The 17,516-nt window shown below is 41.1% G+C and overlaps 1 protein-coding gene across 1 annotated transcript in view; it reads left to right on the top strand.

The window, feature by feature from the left end:
- opa (Zic family member odd paired) overlaps window positions 1–17,516 on the top strand; it is an 80,688-nt gene that overhangs the window by 8,009 nt on the left and 55,163 nt on the right. The gene's annotated exons all lie outside the window — the stretch shown is intronic.

Below are 17,516 nucleotides of genomic sequence, written 5' to 3'. Positions count from 1 at the left end.
CGAGTCAAAATCCAGGCACCACTTCTCAGCATCGTTATCAAATCGGCCGCAAATCTCCAAAATACCCTTACCTCCTCACGGTTTTTCTATTCAGGGCAGATTTTATAACTATTTTTATCGCGGAGACGTATAACGTGAAAAATATCATTTTGGCGATGCGAGGAGGTTCCGAATCTCACACTGAAGAATAAAATCTCGGTGTATTTACTAAGAAAAGGGTAAAATTACCAAGAATTCAGGGTTCTATTTGATCCCAGTTTTTTCTTGGTAAAATTACCAGTAATGGAATTGGTAATTTTACTGAGAAATTTTGGTAAAATTATTGAGCTCTCTCGGTAATTTTACTGGACCTTGGTAAAAACGCCAATATTTTTTATCGACTGTAGTAGAATTACCGAGATAAAATGGCAAAGTTACCGGGAATTGATAACCAATAAAAGTGGTATCCTTACCTGAAAAAAAACAGTAAAAATACCGGTTTTTAGGTAAGCTTACCAGTCCGTCTTGGTAAAATTACCAATAATTGGTAAAAAAAGTGAGATGGTAAAGGTACCAACGGACCTTGGTAAAAACGCCGAGAATTTTTGTTCAGTGGATCGCGCTTCGAACGGCAACATCCTGCAGGAAGCGCGGGCTCTAAATCCGCTGCGAGTAGAGCGCAGCTCGTGGGAAGAACAAATCCTTTAATGAATTAAACATATTTGAAAAAAGAAAATAGTTGGAATATTTTTTCAATGCCAAAATGCCCGGAGGCACGGACAGTTTGACCTACGACTTCACGTCAGAAGATCTTGATATATGATCCGATTTCATTTACCAATCCCGGCCGGTAACGGGCTTATCCGTACGCGAGAAATTTTCAAACTGGATTACAGTGTTGACGATGCACCAGCGGTGCTCGTAAAATCGGGTCGGCTGAGTTTTTTTTACGATCATTAAGAACAGTGTAAGATAATGAATAATCGCGATTTTAAAAAAAGTAACCTCTAGCAAGGTTTTTCCTATTTTTATATTATCTTTTTAAAAATATTTGCTCATTTTTATCGCTTATTCTAATCGCTCTAACTTAATTTCCATTCGAGTGGGCAACATTGCTGAGTAATAACTCTACAGAGGATGTTTTATGATTGGTTCGGGAAAAATCTTCTCACACAAATTTTTCGGTCGCTGTTTCCGGCTACGCGGAGGGCGCGAAAAAATCTTCGCCCAGTGTAATTTAAAGTTATAGCCGGGCACCGCATCACGGAACCCCTTTCTTTTATCATAACCTTTTTTGAAATATCCACTCTAAAAAGTGCGTCATGAATTAATGAAGAACAATTTTAGGATCATTAGAAATCAAGGTGTGAGAAATGATTTGGGGAAAGTTAGAAATTTCAAAGAAATGCTGGTTTTGAGTAACTGAGTTTAACTTATTGTTAGGTTAATTCGGTAAGATATATCCCGTGTGCAATGTTTCTCAAATAATTATTTTTTTTTTTTTTCAAAAATTTTGAAGTAGGCGACAATACTTCTACAAAAAAATAAAAACCATAATTTACTGTTTAAATTCGAACGACTTGTGCGGCATTCTTGGTGTCCCGTAAGTCACCAAACAAGCTGCAAGCGAAGTACAAAACATATATGATGCAATATTTTTGAGTAGAATTGCGGTTGCTGCCAAAATATTTTACAGTGTGCTTCAAACAGTGAAGGCGCACATCAAATATTAAACATGCACACTTTCCAGCAGGTTCCGTCCGGATCCATCTCAGCTACTCCTGATTTTTTCGTCAAGAAGCACCGTTCATTTCATTTTGCTGAAATTTTATGCGTTGTGATTCTTTTCTGGAAATTGAAAGTTAGAGGGGTGCAATTTAAAAAAATCAAGGCAAAAAAAATTGAATTGAAAAAAATATGAAAAACATTTTTTTTTAAAAAAAAAAAACATAGAAAATTACAAAGATTAAACAAATATTCAATTCTAACCAAAGGTCATTTTTATCCAGTCAATTTATCTCATACATACACATACATCTAGAAAAAAAACAGGTAATAAGCTTTTCTTCATATTATTAGGTATTAGACATTTTCCGGTTCAGAAAACCGAAGTTTTCGTTGAAAAAAAGTGAACTTCAGAGCCTGTGCTACATTATTGTTTTTGTTAAGGCCTCTCGTCCTTGTAGGCTTTGATTTTATTTTTCGGAATTTAGAAGAAATATTTTTGTAAAGCGATTTGCTTTTCTTACTAGGTTAAGTTCAATTAGACTAAGGTTGTTGTAGAATATATTCAATATTAACCCGACATTGAAAAAGTTCAAAAGGCCGCGAGTTGTATTCCGTAAGCTTTGTGAAGTCACTTAATTTTTATGTATAGATGAAGTACGCAACATTTTCAAAACAAAATCTTTTTAGAAGTTTACGAACGCAAAAAACTATCCAAAATTTTTTCGCAATCAGTGCCGTGAATCCGCCCATATTGATTAATGTCAATTAATCGAATATGTCAATTAATCGAATTTAATTTTCCGTGGTTCGATAACGTTCTCATAAACACACTGAGAAAAATAAAATGCTCTCTTGGGTTCCATATAAATATACATTCAAACATTATTTGCGAACCTCTTACAATAAAAAATTCCAAATGACTTTAAGTATAACAAAAAGAGTTAGCTATACAATACAATAGCGCGGTACCATGATTCACTTTACAATCTAATTTTTCCTGAGTCAGCCATACCTTAATCTACTTGCTTTCCACGTTTCAACAGAATTTCCAATTTATTAGATAAAAGCCATTCTGCTCTATGCAGATAGGATAACTCCTTTTCGCGCTACCATTGGGAGCTAACGGAAGCTCATCAATCAAAGTAAAACAATTCCCTCGACGAAAAGTGAAAAATGGGAAGAAATAAAACGGCAGATACCTACTACGAACGGAAAGAAGTACTTAAGAGGAGGGAGATATAAATCATAAACGGGGGAAAATGCGCACTTTATGTACGTAGAAGAAGCACGGGAGTTGCGTTGCGTTTAGCGAGCAGATAAGACCTATAGTGCCAAGAAATAACGCCGTAAGAGCACTCAAGTTTTGCCAAATCTCCCCCAGTAAAATCAAAATCTTCTGGAAAAGATGTGAATTTTTTTCCTGGCCTTCTGAGAGAAATCTGTTTGGAAATTACTCTAAGATTTTTATAAAAGTTTACGGGAAAATATTCATAGCTTTTCTTAAAAATAAAGATTCTGTCTGAGGAGGTTTGACAATGTTCAAATTAATGTTCATATGGTGTTTCTCTTTTGCACGGCAGAGACGTGGGTTATATTTTTAATGGTTTACCTCATACCTACTGCAATTTGCAAACTCACGTGGCCTCAACGTTCTCCACGTACGTAAAATAAAAAACCTCATCTTCCGCCCACCTTGTTAAATCTTACGAGTACCGAGAGGATATTAAATAAATGAAGTATACTGTGTCGTAAAACGCCCAGGTGCTGTATGAGAAGTGGCAATCATTGCAGTTTGGCAACTGTTGTTAGTTACGTTCATTTAAATGTAGGTAAAACAAGGATGGATATTTATCAATGCATGCAGTCTAACGCAGTTACTGTATACTACCCGTCAAGGAGAAAAATCTCAGTGCACTAAAGTTCAAATTTGAGTTGATGATATCAGTGCATAAGGAAGCGTTCCAGAAACATTTGGGTCAAAAGCGCAGAAAAATAAACAAAAAACAAAAAACAAAACCTGTATGGTGGCTTGACTATGTTGTTAATAAAATAATCCTCTATTATTTTCTGGAAGATAGTTTACCTATTCAACATTATTTTAGTACGATGGTCATTTTTACCAGTTGGTAGACAATACGTTTTGAAGCTCCACATAAAAATCAGTTGCGAATATTGTTTATGACGTCTAAATTAGGGAGCGCACCATTTTGAAGGTCAGGGGTGAAAATATCCATGCATTCTTGAATCGACAACCTTTAAAGCCAAGTCTGGTCAATTCAATGTTATCAATAACGAATGAACCTGGTTACATTTCCTACATACCTTGCCAATTTTTGCTTGAAATTGTACTTCCACCTACAAACTGTATTTCTGTTTGAAAATTTCAGGGATTTTCCCTCTGATTACACGCGCAAATCAGAAAAAATAGCAAGATATTGTACAGTCATTGTAAAAAATGTAATGGTTTAAGTCGGCTTTGCGACCTTGTATTCAAGTTACGTTTTTCTTACATTTCTTTAAATGTTACCAGTCTGTCCTTCTGAGGAAATTCGATCTTCTTCTGACAACTTTTGACCCCTCTACGACGCCACTACTAGTAATATAGTGAAGTTCATAATTTATTTTTTCACATTTTCTGGTAGATGTCATTTGACGAGAAAACCACAGAAAATCCGCAGCCCATCCTTCGCGCGATCGATCTTCCAGATTTGAATACCTAACCGTTGCTTCTTTGCCGTAAGGGCTCAACTCAGTTTTCACGTGAACCCTAATCTCCGTACCTCGCCATGCTTTCCGGGGCTCATACGGATATCAAGATACGCCCTAACGTCAGTGGAGCGACGGATTCACCCACCCAACATGCCCACGACCGGGCCGAGCGTAAGAAAGGGTGACGGGTGCGCATGCCTCTCGATTTAACATACCGCAGCCTCAAATTGAGCGGACTAAAGACGGAAAAATCGGGAGAGGACACCGGTGATCGGTGATCGATGAGCCCCGATAAGGTCTCGGCGGCCACCGCACGGCCGCGCCACCGTCGCCGGCCGCGGGCAGGTAGCTCCATCTCGATAACCATCGCGACACGACAGAGGACATCCCGGAGCCCGGGGAAAGTGGTAATCTGTCAGTAATACAACCACAATTAATTGTTTAACCAAACTACCGGCCGGCCGAGAAAAAAAGTCGCGGCTGAAATCAAATCATCGAAAATGACAAGAAAGGAGACTCCTTATAATTTGTTATTTTTAAAGTTCGGGAGAAGGAGGAGGCGGAGGGGTGACACTCGCCGAGAAGTGGGTGCGACCACTCGGGAATGGATGACCGGACGGTGGGGGACCAGTGGGGGGACCGGTGGGGGACGGGGAGGGGGAGGGGGTCTCAGACTCGACTGGGGGACCGCGGGGGGACCGGGGGGTCCGGCTCGACGCCACGGAAATTCTTTTCTCACGCTGAATAATATGCATAATAAGTTCGCCCGAGCAATCGAGCATCTCTTTCGCGAGTTGGGGTTTCGGAAATATTACTTTTGACAGTTTGATCGTGCCAAATAGAGGGAGAGAGAGGGGAAGAGTCAAGAATGAGAGAGAGGAAATATGCAGCCACTGGTGCAGGTCTTGGACCGAGACTTTGCGCTTCGAGAGGCTGGTTTACGTCTTCCCCCGATGGACTCGCCTAGTGGCGTAGCGTGCTTTGCGATGTTTCGATTGCTATGCCATTAGAACCTATGAAAAAGATCGATTTTTAAGGCATTCGAAACGAACACTATGATACTCGATTTTTTACCATAGTTTCAAATGGGATTATATAGATAGTCGATTTTCATGCCTCGCCTCTGAACTCATCCCGTCGTATTCAGAGCGTAAATGGACAAAATTATGCTAAAGGAATCCATGTGAAAATGAATGAAACTTAAGAGAAAATATGTGCGCAGGATTAAAATACTCAGTTCTATTTGCTTTAACTCATTTGTTCACAGTTTTATATAGTTTAGCTTGAGTGCTTCGTTAATTATGCAAATATTATGTACCATCAAACATTGAAACTCATTTTTTCCAAGGTATATCTAATCGAATTTAACATGTTTTCGTTGTCGTGACATAAGGACGAAGATTTTGAAGGAAGGTGAATGAAACTTAAATAGGATGTAATCCTACTGAAAATTCTATTGAAATGCCTCTCCATTAGCGACGCCACTTTGTCCACATGAAGAATGAGAACTCTTAAAATTTTAGTTTACTAAACTCAACACACTAAAGTTTTCATATAATCTATTTTCGCTGAGCGTTTTGCGTTACCCAATGAAGCTTTGAGGTACAAACTTTTTAAATCGTGCTTAGAATTCCAACAAATTTCTCTTTTTCTATGGAAAAATAATGATATAAGCCATGCACGCCGTGTCTTCCTGTTTTACACACAAAAATGAGACCAATATTGTATTATTTTTTATAATTAAGACATTTTAACACAGCTGTAACCCCTGATTTTCAAAATATGTGAGCAACTTTGGATCAGTAATAGTTCCTCGTTTTAGTTTATTCGTGTTTATTTGGTTCCCGTACCATTCATCCGTTAGTTGAGGTGCATGTCGCGCAGTGTGTCGCGCTCCGACTAGTTCGCCTTCAAAACTTATGCAGGCAATTTGTGCGGCTCAGGAGCAGTAATAGTTGCTTGCTGTAGGTTGTTCACGCTCATTCAATTTTCGTAACAATCACACCTCGACAGTAGATCCAATTTGTCTCTGCAACTCGCAAAGCGTCTGAAAGTAAAAATTATCGGCGATTGCTAGTTGCTTAAGACGTATAAAAATGATATTCACGATGAATTGAGTCGGGAAGGATTTCTAGGTTCTTAGCAGTATAGTTTTAGATTTCCGCCAAAAAAATTAAAATGCTCTTTTTCGCTTCTATTCCAGCGTAATTTTGACTTTATTTATATGAATTTGTTTTTCTTTGTTTGTTGCAGGTAAGAGACATCTTCAACTTTAAAGGACCTAAAATATTGAGTTGTGTAGTTCAATTTAGTATCATTTATAGAGTGAAAAAAATCATCGAGGGTGAGTCAAGTTTACTCGTTTATTTTAATTTTACCTTTTGACAGAGGGTATTTCTGATGCTTTCAAGTGGATTCTTTCAAGTCAGCAGAAAAATCAACTTTATTTTTTTTTTCTTCCATTTATTTTTCATACAATGATTGATTAGGAAAGTTCCGCATGCGGAAGCCTCCGTAGAAACAAAACAAAACATGTATAAACGACCGGAGTTCTTAGCCGTTTGTTCACCCAACACTGCAAAAAAAATACATTGGATCTAGAGACCAGACTCTTAAAAACGTCAACAAGAAAAAGTACTCTTGGTTCAATCAGAGCCTAGCTTAAATCAAGTACCAAGCCTCTTAATGTAAGCGGATGTCGTTTTGATTCAAGCAAAAATCCGATTGAATCAGGAGTATTTTTTCTTGCCAATGTTTTCAAGAGTCTGGACTCTAGATCCAATGTGTTTTTTTTTCCAGCATAGTATTCCACCAATCTTATAGTTATCTTTACTAGTTGCAATTCAGTATTTTTCGGCCTTTTTCCCGCATCAACCACGGAACAGTCAATAAAATGATTCCGCACTTGGCGCATTTATTCAGAGAGCACTGTCGTTTTGAGTGTTTGTTTTGAGGGGGAGAAAGGCGCGACTCTGCCTATTGTCATATCTCACACCCTCGCTGCGAGGAGGATACGAAGTCTATCAATTTGATTTACCACAGAGAAACGAGGCATAAGCCAGCCGTTCAAAATCATAAAGATTCGAGCATTTCCGTTTATCATTATTGTTCTGGGCGCTGCCGCGGGGTGGAGATCTACCGCTTTCCACCACTCTCAACAGTCGCGGAAGAAGGGGTGACGGAATATAAGGGGTGAGGCGCGGGGCGGTTGCGACGCGCGCGTCCATCAATAGAACCGCTCGAACTAAAAAAGACGCAAGTCCCAAAAAAGCATGGACATTTCAAGCTATCATAAATGAAAGAAAACCAAGGCGCAAGTGTTTTTAGCGCGTGAGTGTTTCTTCTTTCAAGAGAAAATGAGCGTTTCGATTTTCGACACATTCCGAGCGAGCGCCGCACACTGGATCGAGTCGATCAGAGAAGTTGGACATGAAATTTTTAACTAAAACTGCAAATTTTGAAGTTTAATTCGCAAATTTTGTATAATAAGGTGTGGCGCTAGGGGGAAATTTCACGGGAAAACCAACCGAACCACTTTCAAAACCTCAGAGTTTTCACTGGAAAAATAACAAAAACACATCGTATCTAGAGTCCAGACTCTTAAAAACATCGACCAGAAAAAATACTCTTGATTCAATCAGATTTACTTACGAGTAAGCTTAAATCAAAAACCAAGCCTCTTAATTTGAGCGGATTTCCTTTCGATTTAAGCTTAAATCTGATTGAATCAAGAGTCCTTTTTCTTGTCAATGTTTTCAAGAGTCTGGACTCTAGATTTAATGTGTTTTTTTTCAAGTGTTGTATGAACGGAGTTATACGCTTTTAAGGTTCCCAAATTTTATCCGACCTCTACCCATTGACTCGATCCATTGTGCGCCGACGCCGAACCCAGTTCGCTAATTGAACATTAGCGGCGACGGAAACAAGATTCCTTCTTCCGAATTTTTATCGTCCATTGTTGACGTCTGGAGGGGGGGGGGGGGGGCGGAAGGCGGCGATAGCTTTCCTGCGACGCGTTTCTGACGCCCTCCGAAGGCGGATCTGGCGGAGAGATGTGGCGGAAGAACGTCGCATTTCATTATTTTATCCGGAAAATAGGACAAAAGAATGCGCGAGTAGGTTTTACTGTTATATGTATGGTTATGGTGAAACTTGGGAATGAGCATGAGTAGATTGGCTGATTGCAAAGCAAAAATCACTGGAGAGAAAAACGACAAAGAAAAAGAGAAAAAAAGTCCTGCACGGCTTGGATAGTTCTTTCCTATTGCAAAATATAGTCAAATTAGAATTGAAAAATTGCGGGGAAATTTTAATCACGTGACTTTTAAACCCCAACATTAGGGCCTCGAGTTAGGTTAGGTTAGGTTGTGTTAGGTTAGGTTAGGTTAGGTTACATCAGGTTAGAGAGAAAGCTCTGTTTTTCTTCTATTTTTCTTGATAATATTAATTATAATATTAAGTATACAATTTCTGCTTTAAATGACTGAAAGCGTAATTTTCATTTTAAAAATGGAGCGTAACTCATTTATCCGTAAATTATATAGTATTAATTATATATTTTTTTTATTAAAATGATGAAAGTGTAATTTTTTTTTTAAACTGGAGCGTAACTCATTTATCCGTAAAACCCTTCAATTATAACATTCCTATACAATACCAAAAAAAGCATTGGTTTTTCACAATATTTTTTGCTCTTATGACAATTCAGATGTTTTTCCAGAGAGGAGTTCGTAAAATAGCCGCGATATGGGGATATTTAGTCAAGTGCTTTAAAGTCAAAAGTACAAATGGAAATGCTTTGTCGTTTGATCCAAGTTTCCTTTACGAATCACGAAAGTTTATGCGTTGAGTTAAGCTTTGAACTAACCTGCGCTCCGGCTAGAAAACGCCATAAACTCAAATATGAGGCAAGTTTCGAGGCAAAATAAATCTCTATCGAGCGGACAATATGAAATACGAATTGTTACTGCGCGGAGGTTGTACGCCTAATATCGGCTCGAAACTCGGGCTTGCGGACGCAGATATAGAGATCATTGTTTTCCCAGCCGACGATATGTCATTCAATGACAAATATCCTACATGATCGGAGCTTTCTCGAGATATTGAGATAGCATTATGGGAATAAATATCAATATGACAACCTCAGATGAGTCTACGTCGAACCTGACCATAAACCGAGTATCTCCGATGGTAATGGCGCTATGGATAAGTGGTTTTTCCTTAGCCTGCCTCCACCCACGGTACAAGCTAAAGCGAGACGGACGATAAAATATTCCTCGGCTTCGCACCAACACACCGGCACAGGAACACAGCGCTGATATGCATAAATACTCGCACACCAGCACGCTGACACAAAGACCGGTATTTTACCAGCAGGCAAACCTTTGGGTTTGTCAGACGATTCTGTCATTGATTCTTAAATGGATATAATAAAGAACACGGTCCATTGAAGCTGTGTCCCACATTTGGACGAGCATCGATATTTCTCACGCTTATGACGCACTGCGTCGCCACCGTCGTGTCGGCACTAGGCGCTAGACGGTGTCTCGGTGACGTCATCCAAGGTGCTGCACTGCTTAAAAAGTTGCTAAAATTACCGGTAATATCTAGGTAGTCATTTATCACGGGACTAAAATTGTCTTCCGCTAATTGCAGTACGTTTTCGATGGTTCATTCTACAAACTTTTCTCGGTAGCCGGGTATCTTCGCCGTGCAGAGCATCGCAAAGGCCATCAGGCGTTGCCAATTTTTTCTGTTAAAATGCAAATTTTCAGGAAAATCTATGAATATTTTTCCTCTAAGTTTTTAGAGACTTTTATTCCTGAAAATTTCGAGAGACAACATTCATAGCTTTCCCCAAAAATGTTCATTTTATAGGACGGAATTTGACAACTCTCGGAGGTATATACGGCGTTCTTCTGGAGTACGGTAACTTATTGTGTTACATAAATGAAATCTGTGCATTATAAATTGCTAAAGCTGTACAATAATCCTCGCCGATGAGATTGCGTTTTACTAAAGCTGCAATTTTTATGTGTATCCAGTAATAAATTGTATCGTGGATAGGTGGCATTCAAGATGAAATTACAAGATGCCATTTACCAGATGACCTCTGGATCGATAAACAAGAATGGCGCTCAGGTGTCGCAGAGCGCCTGGGCGCGCTGTAAAAGCGACTTGAATGTATGTATGAAGTAATAAACTGTAAATCGTAACGGCCACTTGCTTGTATGAAGGCAATTTTTGGAGAACACCAATGGAAGTTCTTTTAAAATTTTGCGTTTTAGATCTGAAATAGCTGGAACTTCTAAGCTTAAGCCGGAAATTTAACTTTTAAGCTTTTAAAGTTTCCACATCATGCCGTAAGTCTATTACCTTACTCAACTGGCGCTAAAAGAGTCAGATTTTCCGATCCTGAGGGGCGGTTAAATTACGCTCCTGATTCCAACTACATCATGCTCGAAAATAAGTCAGGGTGGAATCACAGTGCTTATAAATCATATTTCATTCGTTTGACATGAACATGGTCAGCGGGAGGAAGGGGGGGGGGGGGGGGCTGGGCTCCCATGCACAGCGATATGATCGGGCGCAGAAAATTCTCCGGAGACGAGAGCACAGAGCTCAGCGCTGTCGTGCTTAGGAAAAACACCGTATGAGCCTTCAGACGTTGCCAAATTTCCTTCGACAAATCACGAATTTTAAGAAAAATGTGTAAATATTTCTCTTGCGATTTTTCTGAGAATTTTGTTGGTAATTTCATCTAAAACCTATGCAAATTTTAAGGAGAAATATTCATAACTTTCTTCAAAAATAGATAATTTCTTAGAGGAAATTTGGCAACGCCTGAAAGCTTATACGGCGTTTTTCCTTAGCACGGCAGAGCACCTTGGGCACAATCAAGATGCACACGCTGGACCGGACATTCGAAGTATTGTGTCCCTCCTGTCATTCACTCTCGAGATCTGTGAGGAATCTTCGTGCACGCTAACTGCTCTCGACGTAAAACAAATACCTCGATCATCACAATCATTATCGTCATGGTCGTATCGGGCTTAATTTTTTCCCAGTACTCGAGCATCACAACATACCGACGGTGAAACTACGGATATTGATCGCAGTGTTCCAAAATTTCTGACATATTTTCATTTTTACACGAATACTACTGAATATTTTCCCTTGAAATTTCCTGTGAATACTATCAGAAAGGGGAGGAATCTCCCTTAAAAATGTTGATCAATATCGCGGATTAGCTGTTATTCCTCAAGAAAGTATGACGTGTAAGGAGATCTGCACCGTTTCAAAACAAGGTGCGTGATATAGTAGATCCATCCTAAAATATTGGTCGGACGACGATGTAATGCAAACTAAGCTGTCAATGGAGGGTTTTGCAAACCGAATTTCTGTCTGGACGCATCTATTCGTGCACTTAAAATATATGTTTTGTATCAAACGAATTTGAAGGAGAGATAATGAAAGTTTAACCCCGCACTGTTTCAGGAACCTCTCCATTCTTAGTGGATCTGATCCCAGAAATGTCTAGTGATACGACTATTTTAACTCCCCGCGGAGCTGGGGAAGTATACCCACAAAATAGAAGGCTTTTTTACGCAGAGCGGAATGACGTCATCTCTTGTACTGCGCCCGTTTCTTTTTATAATTTCATCCTTGCAGTTTTACTCAGGGGAATTACTAATAATTCATAATTTTATAATATTCATAATTAATTGTTGTTTTATAAAACACTCCTCTATTCTTCTTTACCTTATCATTCCACCGGCATTGTAAAATACAGGCGAAATTACGATGTGCGAATCGCAGAACAAGCCATCAGAAAACGGACGTACAAGATCCCAAACTTGTGATACAACTATTCGAACTCCTAGGAGCGCATTTTGCCTACATCGTCAATTGAAGGAGAATCTTACGGCTGCAGCTAGGATTGAAAAACTTATTGATCAGACAGGGAATAAGAGTATAATAGCGACGCATTTCAGCCCCTCGAAGCACTCCTCGTCACAGACGTTATGCGTTACGCGTTAGTAGTATGATTATATACAGGGTGTTCCAAAAGTCCCGCTCCTCCCTCTAAACTGTACTAAAGAGTAAGATACTCAATTTCTATGACTAGACAGTTTTATCGTTTTAAAGAAATTCCTAGCAGTCAAAATCCGATATTTTGTTATTGAACAGGGGCCGAATAACTTATCACGGTAACGACTCCGAACGAACCCTTTTCTCTCCGTCGAGGCTCCCGTCATAAGGGTAGGCGCTACTGGAGAAGCATCCAATGCTAACCAACTTTCCATTTCATAATTAATTCGTGACGTTCGGGTGCGTGTGTCGGGCGGGAGGATTTGCATAAAAGCACATCGCCTTTGAAGGAACGGCGAGGTGATTATGAAGTGATCATTGATCACGGGCTGGAAGGTGAGCGTTTAGCGTTTCCAGGGAGCATTGTTTTGAATACATTAGACGGGGCGGCGAGGGAACTTGGCCCAAGGGGCTGGTTGAGCACCCATTAAATCCACCCCCTGCTCGGAGATGTGCGGTTAATCATAGCGGTTATTACTCACTTGCTCGCCTTGTTTATCTTGAGCAGAAGGTCTCAGCGTCGAGGGGCCATTTATCCAGGCAGCAACACTCTTTTATTTTAACGCGTTGCTCCTGCCCACTTTTCAGCGCTGACTCGAGTCGACGCCCCCCGCTCCCCACCCCCCACCCCCGATCGGAGCTCCACTCCAGCCTCGAGCGCTAATTTTCATCCGTGCCCCTGATGCTTCTGTTTACGCACCTATGTTTCCCGACTCCACCTTCTCATTATGGATCCAGAGTATGGAATCCGGGAAAGTAACCAATGCGGAGTCCGTTCTCATTTTTAAAACAGGGAGTCAGTGCTCCTATTCCATGCCCGGCAAAAGTTCCGGGATTCGGAACTTCTTTAGACGGGTTTATGCCCAAAGGAACTATGTGCATGAGGTTTGCGTGAGACATAGTTCCTTTTGGCACAAATACGCTCCTTTGTTCCGATGTCTTCCACTCTATGACCGTCAAAAGTTCTGGGATTACTTTTAGAGTTTTTCAAAAGCTCGGGGAAAGTTCCGGAAACTGCAAAAGATCTGGAACATTTCGGGAATTTCAAATTTCCGGGAAAAATTCAGGAAAATCTCATAAGGTCCGGAAATAGGAGCACTGCATGGAGTGACCGGGGAGGGGTGGCAGGGTTTCCTCACGTACAGGGTGATCTGGAAGTCCTGCGCCACCCTTAGGAAAAACGCCGTATAAGCCCGCAGGCATTGCCAAATTTCATTCGATAAAACACGAATTTCCCTGTAAACTTATAGATATGAATATTCCTTCCAATTTTTCAGATATTTTCGTTAGCAATTTCACCTAAGTCCCTGAAAATTTCAAGGAAAAACATTTATAGCTCAAAATTAAGCATTCATTCGAAGGAAATTCAGCAACTCTTTGATGTCCATCCGGCGTTCCCCCTTAGTACGGTAGCATAAAACCTCAGGTTTCTTGCGTCTACTCAGGGAGACCCTAAAATTTTGGAGGGTTCTCAAAAAGCAGTTACCTTTTGAGCTGAATGACCCTGAATGAAGGTACACGATTCCGCACTTTAGCCGTCGATATGACCCGAACTTTGAATCTCACGCACGTATTTTTTTTTCATGCGACTGTCGCTTAAATCTCGCCTCCCAGGAGCTCCATTACGTAACATAATATTATAATATGATAGCTTGTATGTGCTTAAGAATTAAACTTTCGAGACGGCACACAGTGGAACGAGTTAATAGGAGAGGTCGTACATGAAATTTTTGATTGAAACTTGCAAATTTTGATGTTTAATTCGTCAAATTTTAAATTTTGAGGGGTAGCTCTGGACGAAAATTTCACGAGAAAACCAATGGAACCACTTTTAAAACCTCAAAATCTCGTATGAACAGAGTAAAAAGCTTTCAAAGTTTCCGAATTTTGTTCGATTTCGCCTATTGACTCGATCCACTGTGCGGCAACACCGTGCGAGCACGTAGCACGATAGCTACGGACGTGATTAATACGGCAGCGCTCAGAATGAGCCGGTCGCGCGACAAGTGAAGTGAGCTTTCCTCCCCATTCGTAGCGACTAAGTGTGGCGGGCCGAATAATTCAAACATGTTTGCTTTTTGAGCACAATAAAGTTGAGCAAGACAACTGTTTCGCGCCCGCTCATCCTCGTAAATTCGCTGTTGCTCCTTTGAGCAGTAACTCGGCGTAACAGCGCGATATAACTGAGAGCTGCAACTTCCTGCGAGTGCCGCCCGCTTCGTGTTGGACAGTAAATACTGCGCTTGCGCAGCTTGACGTGCGCGCCTCATTTCGCGGTTTCTTAGCAGACCGTCGGGGGATTTAGTTGAAAAAAAGAACTGAGAGAGAGCTTAACCTGTCAATCAGCCATAATTTTAAAATATTTTTAAGATTTTTTTGATGTTCCTGATAACAATAGTATTGCAAAAATGTTTTCAAAATTACTCTAACGAGAACCAACTCTGCGGCTGAGTTCTATGGAATGGCATTGAGTAAATTTTGGGTAGGTACTATCCCTAAAGTCGTAAGACTGAGCATTGAACACTGATCCGGTAAGGCGTTCCATTTTGTCTTCTGTGGTAAGGGAAAACGTCGTATGGGCCTTCAGGCGTTGCCCAATTTCCTTTGGTAGACCACGAACTTTTGGGAAAATTTGCAAGAAAATGTCTCCAATTTTCAGGTAATTTTGCTCACAATTTCACCTAAAAGTCCTGAAATTTTTAAGGCAAAGTATTCATAGCTTTCCTCAAAAATAGACAATATATCGCAGGAAATTTGGCAACTCTCGAATGTTCATAAGACGTTTTTCCTTAGCACTATACGGCCGTGCCATGAAAGGACGCCGTATGAACATCCGAGAGTTGCCAAATTTCCTCCAATAAAATGTTTATTTTTGAGGGAAGATACGAATATTTTTCCTTGAAATTTTAAGGGACTTTCGATGAAATTGCGAACAAAATTATCTGAAAAATTGAAAGCAAAATATTCATATGTTTACAAGGAAATTTGTGTTTCATCAATGGAAATTTGGCAACGCCTGAAGGCTCATACGGCGTTCTTCCTTAGCACGGCAGTATAGCATTGCTTAGATACATCCGTCAGTATCGAATTGATTCCGCGCCCGGAGAATCCGAGCCCAGGAGACAAGTCGCATTATGCAACTCCTCGATCATTACCTCATTTCAAGGATGAGTTCGAATCGGGAGTAGGAAAAAGCGCATAAATCCAACGGAAACCCGGCGAGGATACGTTGTTTCTGAGCCGGCGACGTATCTGTCACAACATGGACGCCGGTGAGCAGCGCAGGGAGGACCCGAGATCCGGGGCATCTCCTCGTCCGCGAGGGCGAGGGGTGGATTAAACTCTGCCCCCCGAGCCGGAACACCCGAAACGAGCGAGTAACGAATCAATAAAAACCGGTAGGGGTGCGGATTCCACCAATCAAAACATTGTTATCACACCCCGCGCTCCCCGCGCGCGCGGATACATCCTCGCCCCTCCGACGTAAAGACGTAACGCCATCCTCACGTGAGCCCCAGAACGCATATAACTACATAGATAGCAAGGCCCATCCCTAGATGAAGTTACGTCCTAACTCTAGAGGGGTGGCGACATCATCCCCTTCGCGACCCGCGCTCCGGCCGCTTAATAGTTCATTAACGCTCATCTCTAGCTCCCGGGGGAAAAACCGCGTAACTCGAATGTAAACCTGGCGTATATAAGTGGTTTTTATCGAGATCTCGGCGTCGCGCTAAGTCCCGTAACACGATGAGCTTAGTCTTATTCTCATCTGGCGGTGCGCTTTTTGTTCCGTGTGCGAGTCGCCGGGTTAAGGCGATTTTATTTGAATTTTCACCCCCCCCCCCCTCCCATCAGCCTCCTCCGGTCTGCGCCGCTGACAAATGGCGGATGACTCAACCGGAAAATCTCCTTCAGGACTAACAGTCGGAGTTTTCATGATCCCCTGTGATTGCTCCTCGGCTCCTGCGTGGAGAGATCGTGTTTTCATGCATTCTGTGTTTTGTTGGCTTGAGTGGCTCCTTTTCGAAGGGGTTGGGGTGCGGGTGTTCGCCCTCATCCCTAAGCTTTTACTCACGCTGGTGTTTTTTTTTTTTTTTTTTTTTGGTCATTTTTCTTTTTAAAAATGTACGAACTGTATATGTAGCTGTCATATGGCGTTTTCACATGATCAAAGACACCGAAAAATTAGTAGTTTCAACGAAAAAAGGCTGATAAAACCGATATCACCGACAACCCCTAGCGTAACAGATAGGTCGTCAGCCCTGGGAGGATATATCTTCGAAGTATTACCGTTGATATATATGCGCATTTGACATCCTCGAATCGAGTTCCATCGTGAAATGAAGCATTAACCGGAGACATACCGTCCGTTCCGGGCTCAGAGGCCAAAAGTTCCAGGTGCTGGAGCCGTAGCTTCGATTGTTCCGGATGCTACGCCCGGAACTTTCAGCCTCGGAGCCCGGAACGCGACGGTATGTCAAGCCCGTAAGTCCGGCCTCCACGGCCAGAGTCCTCTTTTCAATGCATCCTTAAAATTACAAAAAAAAAAAGGCCAAGTTTCCTCTTCGTTCTGCAAAATAGTCAGTTTGCAGATAGCCGGTTTTGTTCATTAGCCATTGATATGTAAATTCTACACACTGGAAAAAAAAACACATTGGATCTAGAGTCCAGACTCTTAAAAACATTGACAAGAAAAAGGACTCTTGATTCAATCAGATTTAAGCTTAAATCAAAAGGGAATCCGCTCAAAATAAGAGGCTTGGTTCTTGATTTAAGCTTACTCGTAAATCTGATTGAATCAAGAGTATTTTTTCTTGTCGATGTTTTTAAGAGTCTGGACTCTAGATCCAATGTGTTTTTTTTCCCCAGTGTGCTCGAGGTGCGATCAGAACAGAAACTCAGTGTTACCTTTTCTTCCCGGCACAACCTGTGGAAAAGCGCGGTTATTCCCGTGGACGAACGACAACACCGCTCCTCAAAGACCGAAGACTCATGACCGCCGCGCGGAG

Source organism: Bemisia tabaci, chromosome 7, assembly GCF_918797505.1.
Source record: "Bemisia tabaci chromosome 7, PGI_BMITA_v3".
NCBI lineage: Eukaryota > Metazoa > Arthropoda > Insecta > Hemiptera > Aleyrodidae > Bemisia > Bemisia tabaci.
This window is presented reverse-complemented; position numbering and strand designations above follow the sequence as displayed.